General features: G+C 42.5%; 1 pseudogene across 1 annotated transcript; it reads left to right on the forward strand.

Moving 5' to 3' along the window:
* Nucleotides 1-7855: 7855 nt before the first annotated feature.
* LOC147507870 (synaptotagmin-5-like) lies at nucleotides 7856-16058 on the forward strand (annotated as a pseudogene). The gene is made up of 13 exons (XR_015217817.1): nucleotides 7856-8164; nucleotides 8246-8350; nucleotides 8421-8471; nucleotides 8548-8668; nucleotides 9694-9815; nucleotides 10629-10730; nucleotides 10816-10890; nucleotides 12037-12116; nucleotides 12528-12678; nucleotides 12763-12993; nucleotides 14092-14391; nucleotides 14990-15103; nucleotides 15526-16058. The product of XR_015217817.1 is annotated as a synaptotagmin-5-like (transcript).
* The last annotated feature ends 1027 nt before the right edge of the window (nucleotides 16059-17085 follow it).

Genomic DNA, 17085 nt, shown 5'->3' on the forward strand with positions numbered 1-17085 from the left:
GGGTGGACAAGAAGAAACTAGAAGTGATGTCCACCAAGTACCAGAACGTAACTGCTGAGAACGCTGTACTGGTGACGGATGTGACTGAGCTGGAAAGGGAATTGGCGGTTGTGACTGCTTATGCGAAGAAATGTCGGAAGGTGGGCGAAAGCGAAGAAGGCGATAATGAAGCTCAGACGCCTATGCCGCCGCCTGGACGAAAAGTATGACACGCCGAGGTCACTTCAAGCATTCGCCCGACTAAGCGCAAGACCGAAGACAAGCATGTCATTACTGAGAGTTGATAAGGTGATCGTCATTGGACTCTGTCAGTCGTAAGTTGTGAGTATAGTCTACATTCCTCTCTCTTATACGAGAGCAAACAATAGAGCTGTGTTTTAGGCTTGCCCGAAAGTTTCGCCTTTTGTTCGGAGAGGATCTGGTTTCGCGAAAAGCGCGTTCTATATTTTGTTTATTTTGTATGAGATGCCGATCTGGATTTTCTGGGTAGTCCCAGCAGATCGGTGGGCATATCTACTGCAATGCTTGGTCGAATATTGTTATAGGTTGTATTTCGCATGCATGTTATGTGTTCTGTGTATGATGCATGTAGCTTGCGATAGCTGAGTATTTGCTCGTGGAGAGCGTTCTCGCTTTAGTCGATCCTAGAAATATAGGTCCTCGACGTTACAAGAATTGGAGAGGCTATGTAGCCTGTGAGCTCTCGAGGAGTATGCGCTTTCGGCCGGAGAGCGTTTTCGCTTTAGTCGATCCTAGAAATATAGGTTCTCGACGCGTTACAAGAATTGGAGAGGCTATGTAGCCTGTGAGCTCCTCGAGAGTCATGCGCTTTCGTTGAGGCGTTTCGCTTTAGTCGATCCTAGAAATATAGGTCCTCGGCGTTACAAGAATTGGAGAGGCTAAGTAGCCCGTGAGCTCCCGAGAGTTTGTTTTTCTTTCATTGAGTAGCGTTTCGCTTTAGTCGATCCTAGAAATATAGGTCCTCGGCGTTACAAGAATTGGAGAGGCTAAGTAGCTGTGAGCTCCCGAATGCGCGCTCGCCGGTGAGGCGTTCTCTTTAGTCGATCCTAGAAATATAGGTCCTCGACGTTACAAGAATTGGAGAGGCTAAGTAGCACTGTGAGCCCTCGAGCCATGCGCTTTCGGAGAGCGTTTCGCTTTAGTCGATCCTAAAAATATAGGTCCTCGGCGTTACAAGAATTGGAGAGGCTAAGTAGCGCGTGGTTTGTACCAATACAACTAACGGAGTAGATAGTATCGGTCGGCCAAAACTTGTCTTACATTAATGAAAACAAAAGATTTACAACATGAATGACGCCATCGATAAAATTTTTTAGTAGATAAGTATTCCAAGGTCGAGGCAACATCTTCCCTCTTGGGTTCTTATCCAAGAGGGCTCCATTGCCAACGACGCGTTCCACGATGTAGGGGCCTTCCCATGTGGGGGCTAACTTGGAATCGATCCCCCGCGTCTTTTGAGCACTAGGTCTCCGGGTTGAAAAACCTAGGATGAACTTCGCTTATTGTAGGAGTTCTTGAGTTTCTTTGGTAAGATCGACTCGGCGGCAGCTAAGTCTAAGCTTTTCTTCCAACAGTCGACGCGTCGGGATAACACGAAGTCGTTATACCCGACTCAACAAGTTCGATCGAGTTGTAGTGCCGGTCATTTCGGTGGGAATTACGGCTACGTGCCATAACATAAGGAGAATGGCGACTTCGCCCGATCTTGGAAGCGGCGTGGTGCGGTGAGCCCATAGAATGTTTTCCAACTGGTTTGGCCATTGGCTCTTATTCTTTTCAATCTTTTTTTCTTCAAATTTTCCAAGATTGCTTTGTTATCGGCTTCGCTTGGCGTTACTCACGAGCGCATCTTGAGTAGAGAACGCGATGAATGATCTTCCACTTGGCTAGGAACTCTTTAAGCTGTTTCGCCTTTGAATTGAGGCCCGTTGTCCATTACTAGCGTATGTGGTAAACCAAATCTGGTGATAATGTGAGTCGGATGAAGTTTGGACATGGGACTCTTTGGCGTGTCGCGAGAGGAATGGCCTCGACCCACTTGGTGAAGTAGTCGGTGGCAGCTAGGACAAAGCGGAAGCCGATACTTTTACGTGGAATGAATGGTCCCATGATGTCCATGCCCCACATGTGAAAAGCCCGCGGGCTCGCTATCTTGTCGGTTCAGCGGCGAGGTTGGATGATATTGTGGGCGAGCGTTTGGCATTTGAGACATTTGAGGGCGTATGCTTTAGCATCGATCTGCATCGGGGCGAAATATCCTGAGAGATGGCCTTGTGGGCTAATGGCGGCGCCCGCGTGATTTCCACATTAAGCGCCGTGGATTTCGCGAAAATCAATCGACCGACCACGATGCGGGGTAATGCATCGTAAGTGTGGGCCACCGGTGATTTCCTGAATAGCTTGTTTTGGACTAAGCAATAACGCCGAGCTTGATAAGAGACACGCGCGGCCTTGGTACGCTCCTCGGGGGCGTCGCGTCCGGATATAATCGATGATGGGTCGCATCCATGTTTGGCTCAACCGACCGGGCGGAGAGAGGAAATAGGTCGCTTATCATCAAGGTATGGTCGACTTGGTATGCGGTCGGTCGGCGATTTCTATGAGAACTTGTTGGGGGGGCATTTCGAGTCCGGGTAGCCAAATAAGCTAAACCGCTGCGTGGCGGTTCTCCTCACGCAAGAAAGAAATGATGTATGTGTACCGCTTAAAAGAAGGCAATAAGCGATGAACGACACGAAGATACTTGGAAAGGTTACCCGTGGGTAGTGTGTACTCTTTTGCAACTTGGCGAGCGACCGATTCGCGAAGTCACTAAAGACTTGGAGCTCTTTCGACACCGCTGCTTGCGGCCATCCGTAGTCCCCAATTACGCCGTTACTCGGCTTCGTTGTTGGAAGTTGCAAAATCAATGCGGACTGACTTTTCAATCATATTTCCGTCGGGGAAACTAAGGCGACTCGATGCCGCTTCCACCGATTATTACTCGAACCATCCACAAAGAGAGACCAATGCGATTTGACTCCGTTTTTGTAATGGGAGCTCGGTTTCTTGTTCCAGTTAAGGGTCCTCGATTTGGGAAATCTGCTAGGAAATCGGCGACGACGACCTTTCGAAGTCGCGGGGACGAACTCTATGTGGTGTTCGCCGAAGTTCTTCGCCCAAACCGCCATTCGAGTAGTCTTGTTTTCTTTGTGAAGGACTTTCTTCAATGGAAGGTCGGTAAGAACTTTAATTTGATGTGCTTGAAAGTACGGCTGAACTTCCGTCGCGGAATACAACAAAGCAAAAATACGGCTCGTTCGAGGAAGGAATAATTCTTTTCGCCGGCGTGAGTGTCTTACTCGTGAAGTAGATCGGCTTCTCTGAATTGTTCTCCTCTTTAAAAGAACCGGAAATGGCGATGGCGAAGTCGGAATGGCGGATAAAGCCCGGTGTCTCTCCATATACTGGTTTGGCTAAGACGGGAGGCGTGGTGAGATACTCTTTGAGAGTAGCGAATGCATGATGACATTGATCGCTCCATGAGAACGGCTCGCCTTTTTTGAGGAGCTGCAGGAACGGTCGACATTTATCTGAGGCCCTTGATATGAATCGGTTGAGCGCCGCGACCATTCCTGACAACTTCTGTATCTGTTTCTTTGTGCGTGGATCGGGCATATCTAAGAACGCTCGGATCTGGTCGGGATTTGCCTCGATCGTATGACTGCGACACTGATACCCTAAAACTTGCGGAGGGCCCCCCAAAGAGGCATTTTTCGGGGTTCAACTTCATGCCCGTACGGCGTAGTCTGGAGAACGCTTGTTCTAAGTGGGTGAGGTGATCACCCGGCTTTTTGCTTTTGACCACCATGTCGCGTCAATGTAGACCTCCATGGTGTCGCCTAACATGTCTTGGAACATATCCGTGACCAAAGGCGTTGGTATGTCGCTCCAGTTCTTTAGACCGAAGCGGGAGGGGCGTTGTAACAATAGATCCCTTGCTCGTAATGAACGAAGTCTTCTCTTGATCTTCTTCGGCGAGTGGGATTTGGTTGTACCCACTGTACGCATCCATAAAGGAGAGGAGTTCATGACCACAGGTTTGGTCGACCAGTTGGTCAATGCGAGGCAAGGGAAAGCTATCTTTAGGCGTGGCCTGATTGACATTTGTGAAATCGACGCATAAGCGAGCTGTGCCATTCTTTTTGGGGACGGCAACAATATTGGCAATCCACTCGGGGTAGTGTCCACCTTTCGATGAAACCGACTTGCTTGAGTTTTTCGACCTCGTCATTGATGGCTTTTTGAAAGCGCAGGGATAGTCGACGAGGTCGTTGTCGGACTGGTCTAGCATTGGGGTTCACGTTTAATTTGTGGCAAGCGAGGTTAGGATCGATTCCGGGCACATCGATATACGACCAAGCAAAAACATCTTTATTCATTGATAAGAAATTTACAAGTTGGGATCTGAGTGTGGGGTCGAGGTTAGCCCCTACATATACAAACTTCGGGTCGTCTTCTGTGCCAAGATTCACTTTTTCTTTTTCTGCCATTGGGGGTTTTACAACTGGTGGCAAAGCACTACTTGGCGACTCACGCCCGTCGAAGGGCGGAGGCTGGCGGTGGGACGATCCGACCGATCGACCGATGGTGGAGCGACTGTTTAACGCCGCGGGGTAGCCACGAACTGGGGAGTGGGACCTGGCTGCAAACATATTGATGGTGCGGCTGCTATTGGCACCTGTGGCGACGCGGCATGGGCTGAGACGATCTCTGAAACTTTAACTGACGAAGCCACTATCGCTGGGTCAAAGCTAGAGGTCTTCGCTGGTGCATTGAGGACTCGGGGAGCGAGTGCAGGTATCGGCATTGGAGAGAACTTCTGCTTGGAAGAGCCCCCAGCGTTCTGCTTGGCAGTTCGGGGTTGGACTTCTGCGACTAAGTCACGTGCCATTGTGTAGCTGGAGGGCTCATATATGGTGGGAAGCAATTCACGAGCAGTCGCATCTGTTGATTGGACCTGGTTACAATGGTACGCTTCAAGTTGATTGCTTCTAAGCTCCATCATGCCTCGAGGTCCTGGGAAACGGAGAACTTGATGTAAAGTGGGCCAGATTCGACTGCATCGATGAATCCGGCCCAGAGGATGGCATTGTATGGCGATTTTTTGTCGAGAACTTGAGAACCGAGTATTGCGGGTAATCTTATCCTCTCGAGAGCCCACCGATACTGGTAAGATAATGTCACCAATGGGGTCGGCTCTGGAGCCATTGAACCCGTAAAGGGGAGCGATTGGGTCGACTAGAACGGACTTGGGGAGGTTCATCTCTTGCATGGTGTGGTGAAATAAGATGTCACAGGAACTGCCAGGGTCGATCAGGACGCGCTTGACTGTCCAGTCGCTGATTTTGACATGAACGACCAATGCGTCATTATGAGGAAGGCAGACTTTGTTTAAGTCGGCCTCTGTGAAAGTGATATCGCTGTATTTGCGACTGAACCACGCGGGGCGTGAGCTGCCTGTGAAGTAAAATGATAGACTTCCTGAAGAGCGCCGACCCGACGTCTTTTCTCTCGGGAAGAGGTTACGGAGTCGTCCGGAAAGGTAATCACATGAATAGTGCGAGCATTGTCACGATCGGACGAGTCTTTGCCTTCTCTCGTGGCGAACGATCACGCGAGGCGCCCTCTTGTGAGGGCGAGCTGTACTACCCTTTGGCGGTGATGGTGAGGTGGAGACCGACTACGTACACGACGAGCCATCAACTTGTGACGCAGGTCGCCATCAGGAATGCTAGTGTAATGTTTGATATAACCAGCTTCCACCAGGTCTTGGAGATAATGCTTGAGCCCCCAGCATGCATCAGTTTCATGGCACTTTGCTTTATGAAATGCACAAAAAGGCTTGCCAGGTCGATCTGCGGGCTGACGGATGGTTGGCCGGAAAAATGAGGCGCGCTTAATCTTATCCAGTATGTGACTGGGGGAACGTGTCAGGACAGTGAACTCTCTGTTGTTATCTGATCGTGCACGAGCTGCTGGGGCATGCGACCTGGCGCGCTTCTTGCCCCGAGGGGAACGATCTGAGACTTCGGCGACCTCGTGGCTCTCTGCTAAACCATGGAGTTTTAAAGTTTCTTGCAACTTGATGTACTTATCCACGCGAGCGTAGAGCTCGGACAGTGTCTCTGGGCGTTCCTTCATCAACGACCTAGCTAGGTCGCTATTTCGCGACTTTCGGCAAGCATTGGAAAAGGCGGTTAATGGCGAAAAGATTCTTTCAAGCCACTTTCCATGCACAGCAGTTCGGCCTTGAACCGTCCTAGGAACTCACGAATAGTTTCGCCCTCCTTGAATGATAATTGAAACAGAGAATCAAGATCTGCCTTCTTCCGCCTGTTGGACGAGATCTTCGGGCGAACAAATCGATAAAAGTCGTTGAAAGTGTTTATAGAATCGGACTCGATGAAAAGAACCAATCTAGCGCCATCCTTGAGGTCGGCGGAAATAATCTGCGATGGAGATAATCAAACTTCGGGTGAGCTATAGAGTGCCAAACTCGAATATAGCGAGCCACGTCTTTGACCGGGGCATGTCTTTGCCGCCGTCATACATGGGAAAGCGTGGTGGATAAAGTCGTGTGGAGAGGATTTCTCGAGGACCTCTGCGGTGAGCGGAGATGCGCGATACGTTTTAAGCATCTTGTGTACAATCTGTGTCGAGTCCTTCTTCGCAGAGGTCTCGCCAATCCTTTGGGATAACTCGTTAAGCTGCTGATTAACGTCATTGATGCTGTGTTCGGCTCCGTTTCCGACTTGTTGTTCGATAACTATCCACCGAAAGCACGTAAAGTAGCATTTTCCTCCCGAGCAAGGAAATGCTCTCATTCGTTATTCTAGCGGTGGGCGAGGTTCGAACTTGATCTTCTATGCTAACCATGCTTCGTGGGGCCGGAGAGTTAGAGATGGATGAACTGATCTAAAGTGGCTCTCCAGTAATCGAAACCACAGACGGCGCCAATGTAAAGGAGCGTTTTAGTTTTTTCCTGATTATAGTAGAAGAGGTCGAGATGGGTTTGGACTTTGGATGGGACCGAGGTCATTTGTGGAGCTTAACCGCCTCACGTATCTTCTCTTGTTCTTCCTTTTGTTGGGGAGAGAAGAATCAGGTCCGACGTAGTTCCAGTAGATGGTATTTATAGGATTTTGGGAGCGGAGATCTTTCAGACACGTGTACCCTTTGTGTACAAATGTAGGGTAGAGATCGTGAATGAGTGCTGGAGTGGTTTTGGTGTGAGTCATACTCTGATTGGGAGTTGGCGCGGTAGTCCCTATTTCCCGGTGGTGGGGAATACAAATAAGATTTTGGCAATGATTACATCTGGTGGGGCGCGTTCTGTCTCTGGCAAAGCGTTCGTACTGAGATATCTTTGTTCGTACCACCTACTTGTAAGGAGTCGCTCGCAGATCGGTCTTGGAGGTCGATGCGTTGAGGTCGCTTGTGCTTCGTCTGCAATGTTCCTTAGTGGGGATATTGCTCCCCTACATATAGGACATGCAGGAGGGACTACCCAGGAGTACCTTAAACCAGAGGGCAACATTTCATTGGACTCAAAAGTAACTGTAAATCGTCTATTCGGAGGAACTTGATCAGTTGCAGGCAGCACGGAAGCGTCAACTATTTGCCTTTAGCAGCCCATATAGCACTCTTCTCTTGTCCGCTGGCTACTTTTATCTTCCCCGTTTGTTCTCACACCCCATACGATAGTGAGTGCAAATAAGTTTATAGTTAGTTAGTCGGCAGACAAAGTCACGTGTAATACACCCCCACGGGCGGCCAAAGTAATAAAGCCAAAACCTCTGAAGTTCCCCCCCTTCTAGAAACTCCAAAACCAAGAGAGACACATCCTCATTTTTTCCATTTTCTCCTCTACAGCAACCAGCTGTATACCGAAGATTTTTTTTCTTTTCTTCCCAAAACGCCCCCACTCATCTCAATCTCACTACACTAGACTTCTTTTAAGTAGAGAAAATTTCTGTTTTTACATTTGTAGAGAAAGATGTCTTTTTTCTTTGGTTTGATTGTTGGGGTTCTGTTTGGGATTGGAATCATTGTTGCTTTTGTTAATTGTGAAAATACCCGATCTAAGAAGCGTACTGATTTGGTAAATGTTTTTTCAACATCCATTTTATTTTTGATATAATTGATCCCCAAGTATAAGTATTCATTTTGATATTTTTTTTAGGCGGCGGCAATTGCGGCATTTGCTAGAATGACGGTAGAGGATTCCAGGAAACTTCTACCAGCTGAATATTACCCTTCTTGGGTTGTTTTCTCACAAAGGCAGAAGGTGTAATTTTTTATTCCAATTGTGCCCATTTGTCTCTTTGTTTGTTACTGATTTTTTTTTGTTTTGCTAGTTAAAATGGCTTAATCTAGAACTTACAAAGATCTGGCCATATGTTAATGAGGTCAGTATCCTAATTTTAGTAAATTTTATGTTATATTTGTGGAAATGGTAGTTTGATTTGGTGAGAGGTTAAACAGGCAGCATCAGAGCTGATAAGGACAAATGTAGAGCCAGTTCTTGAACAATATCGACCCGTGATTTTATCTTCACTTAAGTTTTCCAAGTTGACTCTCGGTACAGTTGCTCCTCAATTTACAGGTTAGTTTAAGCTGTCCCTTTAGTATGATTGTTTATGGTCTCCTAAAGTTACATTACGTGCACTTATCATGGTTAAATATTGTCTTCTTTTTTGTAGTTTTGATGGTAGCTAATTGTGGTCCAAACTTTATCACTTTCATTACTGTATTTGATTTTGTACTTACGTCAAACTTATATGATACCTGTCAACATTAGTTACCATATGAATTGTGTTTTTTTTTTTTGTCAATATCATCCCCTTGTCAATATTTTTTGGTGGTACACTATCTTGTTGGGTCACCGTTGTAAAATTCAGTAAAACTCCAAAATGAGTGGGGTTGAGCAAGTATCTGCATGTTGACCTTGACATAATAGGTTAGCACCTCTTAGCCCACTTATCATTCCCATTGCACCTTTTGATCCCTTGGCACAACGTTGTTGGCAAAGTAACCCACAAAAGATGCAATGCGGATTATAAAACCATTGAGTCCTAGTTACTACGAAGTCTTAGGACTTCAATTGAGCCTTCTTAAAGTTGGTTGCCATGCTGCCCAACCAAGTCGTCTCTATCACGTCAGGGCTAGTTTGCTTCTCTCATACTTAGAGAGATCCTCTTATTCCCGTCTTTCTGGAAGGCCCGTACAATGTACTTTGGGATTTGATTGGCCAACTACTGGTGCGTAGCCTAAAGTGGGTGAATTATTAGGGGGCTCTGTAAACCTTCCTTGATGTGGTGTGGTGGAGTCTATTTCAAGGAGCCACTGAGTTAAGCGATGCAGCCCGTGAGGTTGTTAAACTATAAAAGGTTTCAGAATCACCGAGGTTAGGGACAATAATTATACTTAATTTAATATCTACGTTTCATTGATGCCCGTTTTTATACATCAGGTTCCACATCTTTAGCTTGGTCTTTTAGGGATCTCAAAGCTCTTACATAATAACAGCAATGATCTATGAGATTACACTCTCCTTCTTTGTCCTATCTATATGTCAGTTCCTTTGATTTCATTGCTTATATTCTCATGTAAGTTGATCATGTTCTTTAGGAGTATCAATCGTTGAAGATTGTGGTGAGGGCATCACAATGGAATTGGAGTTGCAGTGGGACGGTAATCCAAGCATTGTTCTTGACATTAAGACTAGAGTAGGTGTTGCCCTACCTGTTCAGGTGATTTTCTAATTGCTTGAGCTTATTAGTTCTACATTTCCTTTACTATTCGATACACTCTCTTCTTATGAAATTGTAATATAAAGAACTTGCATGGACTGTTATATTATATTATTCTTGAAATATATCTACCACCAAAGAAAGATGAATGGCCATTATTATCTCTATTAGGAAAATCACACACTGTTTACGTACAATGAAAGGACTCACTCAACTAGATGTTTGACTGTGTCATTATTGTTCAGTGTTAGCATGAGCAGTGGGCAGATCATCTTTAAATAATTGACTGAGTGACTTGTGCCTGTTCAATTTGAACTGAATACTGGCCAGTTGAAAAAATGTTAGTTAAATGCTTTTTTACCATGATATGGATTTAGTACTTTGTACTACCTTAAGATTATGGTTCATATTTCTTGGTGACAAGGAGTTGCCATTCTTCCAAGTTTATCACCATCGTTGATCCTGTTGCATTACCAAGTCGAGCTCTGTCCTTTTTATGCATCCAGTTCTCTTAAAAGGCACTTAAATAAAAAACCTAGACAAAAAACTCACAGAAATCAACAACATAACACCCCCCCCCCCTAAAAAAAAAATTATAAACACAAATAAAAAGAAAACATGTACACATTTTTTAACTAATAATAATTTCTGTTCCCACTATATCATTGAAAATGAGATGTTTCCTTGTGGTATTTCATGAGCATCAGCTATTGAAATTTAACTTACTCTTTTCTCTTATAATTAGGATTTACTGTTTTTATGTAATGTACGAAATAAGGGATTCTAATGATTTCTTATATGTTTTCTGTCTAGGTTAAAAATGTTGCTTTTACTGGGGTTTTTAGGTTAATCTTTAGGCCACTGGTTGATGAGTTCCCTTGCTTTGGAGCCGTTTGTTATTCTTTAAGAGAAAAGGTTTGGTGTTTATGAAGACCTTTATGTCCATCGTGTAATCAAACATAATCTGTGACCTGACAACAACTTGATGTTTGATTGGCAGAAAAAGATGGATTTCACACTTAAAGTTGTTGGCGGAGACATATCATCAATTCCTGGGATATATGATGCTATTGAGGTTCTATACCAGTCTTTTTAATCATTTTTTTTTTATTCTCTTGAGCAGTTTGATGTTTGTGTGATAGGATACCTGGAAAATTTACCAAAGTATTCTATTAGGAAAGTAAAAGGGAAACAGAATACATAAAGGGTTAGCTGTATACAAATATGGCCTAGTTACACCAATCATTTCCAATGTCTTAGCTTGATCACCTGCTCTATAGAAACATCTAATCCCTTGTTGGTGAGCCTATTTACTTGATTAGGGAGATCCATAAAATGCCAAACTCCTTAGCCAAAAACAGGTTTATAGAAGAAAAGCTAATGGATGTAATTAAACGACCCAAAATTTTCTATTGCAGATGCTGACTGGGTTTAAGCCTTGTACTTGGAAGATTATCTAGGGGCATGTATACATTTTCTACAAGCTCAATATATTTTCCACCGTTATGGTTCTTCTGTTTCTAACAAGCATTATCTTGCAATCTTGAAGTTACTTCTGGTGGATGTGATGGTTTTGAATGACTCAGTACCTCGTCTCACATGTAACTTTCTAGATAAAAAAAATTCATTCGTTCTCTGACAGAAAAGATAGCTCCTTTACAGTTTATTTAATTAAACTTTTTCATTCACATAAATAGGTTCCAGATTAGCGAAGTTCAATTGTTCTGTTCTTCAATGGTTGCCGTATATATTGGTGCTAGCTGGCAGCTATTGATTTCAGAGTTGGAGTTGCTTGTAAATCAAAATCCCCTCCAGTAAAGAATTATCTTGTGCATGATTTTAACTGTGAACCCAAAAATGAATGGTACATTTTAATCATGCCTGTGCTGGTCATTTTAGAACTCATTTGAGAAAGAACCGTCGCTATATGCTTGTTTCACTAGCCTACTGTAACGTTGAAAATAGTACCGTAATAACGTAATTAGACTTGGCAATATTACTGGGCCGCTATGTTGCATTGAATGGATTTTTTTCTATGTATCCAGGTTTGTAGATAGACTAATTTTACCGTGTGTTCGGGTTGTAAGAGAATGATATGACAGCTGTGGGTCTCTGGTTTATGCAATAAAATAGACATAGTAGCATATTCAATTTTTTAAGAGGCGTCTGGTTAATCTGTCTTGCATGCATTAAATTTGAAATTGCTACACCATTTATGCAGGGAACAATACGAGATGCTATTGAAGATTCCCTGACATGGCCAGTGCGAAAAGTTGTTCCTATTTTACCTGGGGATTATAGGTATGCTTGTTTGTATCAATGCTTGGTTAAGAAAGTTAAGTCCGTCTTTTCATGGATCATAGTTGGCCCCACCAACATTCAGCACTAAGTCTGTCTTTTCATACATCTTGAGCATGATCAGGTCTACTAACTTTAGCAATAAGCCAATAGATAAATAGCAGACAATCAAAATTTGAGTCAGAATAAGCAACATGAAACATGATAGATTTTACACTCTAAAAGATTGGCCAAATATATGTTCTTAAGTTGTACTTAAGCACACATAAACATATATATGCCAAGTATGTCAACCCTGTTTCCTTTGAGACTGGTACTTTTTGATGTTCTATATTCAAATGCTCAAGCAGCAGTACAGCACCATGTCTTCTGTTTCGTGTTGCTTCCCTTATCTGCAATTTTATTCTTTTGTAGTGACCTGGAGCTTAAGCCTGTTGGAACATTAGAAGTGAAGCTTGTGCAAGCCAAAGAATTGACTAATAAGGACATTATTGGGAAATCCGATCCTTATGCTGTATTGTATGTGCGACCATTACGTGACAGAACAAAGAAAAGCAAAACAATTGTAGGTGGTCTGATATTCTTACCCAGCTTTCTCCATTTTATCTTCTTTCATTTTCTTAGCACACTTTTCTATAATTCTCTCCAGAACAACCAGTTGAATCCTGTTTGGAACGAGCATTTCAATTTGTTGTAGAAGATCGTCACATAACACTTGGTTGTGAAGATTTTTGATGATGAAGGACTTCAAAGCGTCTGAACTCATTGGATGTGCACAAGAATGCGGTTAAAGGACCTAGAGCCTGGGAAAGTGAAGGATATCTGGTTGAAGTTGGTCAAGGATCTGGAAGTTCAAAGAGATAATAAGAACAGGGGTCAGGTGAGCACAAAATTCTTCAGTTCTGTAGACTAATTTATGTGTCTAGAAGCAATAGAGAGAAAACACATGTAGAAAAAGAAATGATCAACTACTTTACTACAACAACATATGATTGAATAGGTTTCTATCAAAAGAAAAGCAAAGTCCAATTTATATATTGTGAACGGTAAAAAGAGGTAGAATCTTTTTTCACATATGGAGCACTCTTTCATCTATTCCACGAAATTGGCACAAGTTACTTTAACGAATATTGAATTAGTTCTGTGAAATATTTGCTCCTAAATCAATATGGTGATGGAGGGATTTACAAAATGACACTGGGGATGAATTTAATTCTTTAATAGACATGAAAAGTGTTCAACTCCACTGTTGTTTTCCAAACAACGAGATCCTGCAATTTGCATTGACCTGTAAAGAAGAGAGAAGAAAATTATTACTCAAGTTGGAAATTGGCCTCCCTTTGGCGGAATGAATTACAGCTTGCCACCACAGGGAGGCCGACTCGCTCCCTGTTCAGGATTCCGTGAAGTTATGGGGAGGGATAGAGCCACTCCATCGACTTACAAATTGAATTAAGACCTGATTTTGTGTGGATATGATCTTCTCGCAATGTATAATATGCCCACAAAATTTCATCCTATTTGGATATGTCTAATCTTGCGAAAACTAGTGTTCAATTTTGAATGTTTATCTAACGGTCCAGAATTTTCCAATTTCATAATAATATTTGATTAGGTTAGATATATTTGAATGAGCCGAAATTTGGTGAGCATGTTACTCGTGGTGGGGAGATCATATCTACAAAATATCTGCCCTTAATTCAACTGGTAGGATGAGATATGGCTTTGTATGTTTTGGGAGTGGCTCTATCCCCCTATGTGTGTGTGTGTGTGTGTGTGTGTAATTAAATATGTTGATTGTATTTCATGAAGTCAGAGAGTTTGGACTCTTTTCTTACTATGAAAACCGAGTCCGCCTGTTTTTTTTTAGAAAATATTATATTATTTTAAGACATTGTATTTTATGTATGTGTATGATGCACATGGATTTCTTCAGATGGAGGTAATCCGCCTTATATTTCTATATTTTTTGGCTTAGGTGCATCTGGAGCTTCTCTACATTCCTTTCGGCATGGAAAATGGCTTTACCAATCCTTTTGCCCCAAATTTCTCAATGGCAACATCATTGGAAAAGGCACTCAAAAGTGGGATAGATGGAGCAGAAGCTAACGATACTGAGAAAACACCAACTCAGAAGAGGAAGGAAGTCATTGTGAGAGGAGTTCTTTCTGTTACGGTGATATCCGCCGAAGACTTGCCTGCAGCTGATTTAATGGGAAAAGCTGACCCCTTTGTTGTCCTTCATATGAAAAAAACAGAATCAAAAAACAAAACCAGGGTGAGTGAATTGGTTGAAAACGTAATTTCCTTGTCCTTTCCTGAACGGATGTCCAAAATAGTGTCTATATTTGATGGTTATGAACCTATGACCGTCCTATGGATCCGATTTTTTAAAGAGTTACTGATCTCATTTAAAACAGGCTTGCCAATAAAAAAAATAGATCTGATTTTGATGTATCTTTGTCGCGGAAGCAAGAACAATAGATACGCAATGTATAAAAATACCCAAAACTAGGGTTTAATGAATAAAAACGAATTTCATAAATTCAATCTAATAATAAATCAAGTCTGAAAATCTTAAGGTTTATATCTGCTTATATAGAGAACTAGTTAACAAATCCTAATCATAATAGAACTTGGGAAACTAAAATAGAAGCTAGTCTAATTCTAATTAACTAAGGATTTAAAATAGAAGTAGAATAAAAGATGAACTCTAGCTGTAGCATTATGCATGTGCTGTGCACATGATAATCTATTGCATCCTCGCATCAGATTTTTTACCCATTGGGATGATGATTGATTTTTTGTGTAGAATTTCTAGCTTCTATTATGTACTATCGATAGTTTCATTCTGAAAATGTGTATTGCATTTCCAGGTTGTGAATGAGAGCCTTAATCCAGTTTGGAATCAGACATTTGACTTTGTTGTGGAGGATGGCTTACACGATATGCTAATTCTTGAAGTTTATGACCACGATACATTTGGGAAGGTAATTTGCTTGATCTATCACCAGTTCTTTAGATGTGATGCTATGCTAGATTTGTTTAAGACACTGAGAATCCAAACATGATAATCCCCAATCAAATATTACACTGTTTTATATGCAGCATTGGCATCATTTGTTTGACTCAGCAGTAGTACCTATATATACCCTGATCTTAATCGATTTTGTTCCTTGTGTATATCAGCAATTCAGTATTCAGCGTCAACCTGCTTCTTGTATAGTTTGGGTCTGCTACCTTTAGCCAGTTTCACCCTATGCTTTTCTCCTTCTATGACATAGTCACGCACTTGACACTTCGACTTAATAATTATAATATTCCTTCCTTGGGTTCAATATATTGGTTAACATTTCTAAGAGAACGCCTTTTGCAACTGAAGTTAAATGTTGTATTTGTATTATCACTACAGGACCATATGGGAAGATGCATTTTAACGCTGACTAGAGTAATATTAGAAGGGGAATACAAGGATTCACTTCCAATAGATGGGACAAAATCAGGTAAGCTAAATTTGCATCTCAAGTGGGCACCACAACCAATCTACCGAGACAATTGAATTTGACAACTACAACTCTGTTTGATGGAATATTCTTTGCATTGGGGGGGGGGGGGGTGTTCTGCTATTGAGCATATAGATATGTATACTTGGTCTTGTTCTCCCAGTGGAAGTAAGAAGAAGATTGTAAGTTGTGAAGTCCTTGTACATTATGCATTGTCTTCCAGGTGTTTTTCAGTCAAAGCCAGACTTCAATTTTTGGAAGCTTACATGAGAACGTCAGGCAAATGATTGTTAGAAGTACCCAATAACTGCCAAAACTTTGATGTGTAGATTAAGTAGGAAACGGATGGAAAGTTTTTGTAAATGGGAAATGATCCAAAATGGTTATGTATATGAGAAACTCATGCACAGTTCATTTATAGAAGTTTTGTGGGGTTGCTATCTGACTTGATTTCAGGGACTTTGGTTTTTGTTAATTGCTGCATCGAGTTTTTATTATTTTTTTTCTTTGAACTGAAAAGAAAGTCATTTCTCCCTTTTGAATCTATTTTGGGTGTTCAATACTTGAAAAATTAAAAATATTTTCTGCGAGCCCCTTTTTTGAACTGTCTATTGCATTGTTGTCCGAAGAAGTAATGCATTTCTCGCTTTGAGCAACAACTTGCTTGTACTGGTTTCGCATTTAGAGGCGCTGCAGGAAAAAAACCTTTTCTGGCAAGACCGGTTCTTGTGCTGCAGTCACTTCTGCTGCAGCGGCTGCAAGGATTTCTGACTCTAGTGCCTCTGCCAGATTTCCCCATCTGCAACTGCAGCTGCTGGAGCCACAATTCTGGCTCGTTGTTCTCCCCAACTTGGGAGTTGGGATCTGATTATCTTGCAATAGACTGCAAAACACGAGTTGTGTCATTCTTTTGTTTTTGTTAGCAAATCGTTAGTTTTCATTGTTAGATATCGACTTCCTCTCTTTCGTTTGCCTCCAATAACAACCAAATTCGTTGTTCGTTCATGTGAGCGCCAAGGTGCACAATGTATGGGTAGAAGTATTATCCCACTTCAAGAAAGTGATCGGGTCTGGTCGAGTAGATATTCACAGGAAAATTAAAACAATTAATGATGTAAGTGGATTGTATTGGGACAGAATCTGTGTAACTCCATACGGACAACGGACAGTAGAATCTGTCTTACTCCTTATGAACCACACTCCTTTGGGAGCGGACCAACCAACGGCCTAGCCTCCCTAAGATCGTGTTCCATATCCTTCGTAAATACATGATACTCTCATGATATAAACAGATCGAGCTGTTGGCATTACCACACGGTCTAAAAATGAACCGTAGGATTTGTTGACCCTACTCGAAATACGTCAACAGTTTCATTATCAACTTACGCCCTTCAACAGGAACCAGCTTACACTTTTCTGCAGCCAAGTGTATTTTCACTCTTCTAACACCACCGTAACTCGTAATTTTA

This window comes from Coptis chinensis, chromosome 3 (assembly GCF_015680905.1).
Source record: "Coptis chinensis isolate HL-2020 chromosome 3, ASM1568090v1, whole genome shotgun sequence".
NCBI lineage: Eukaryota > Viridiplantae > Streptophyta > Magnoliopsida > Ranunculales > Ranunculaceae > Coptis > Coptis chinensis.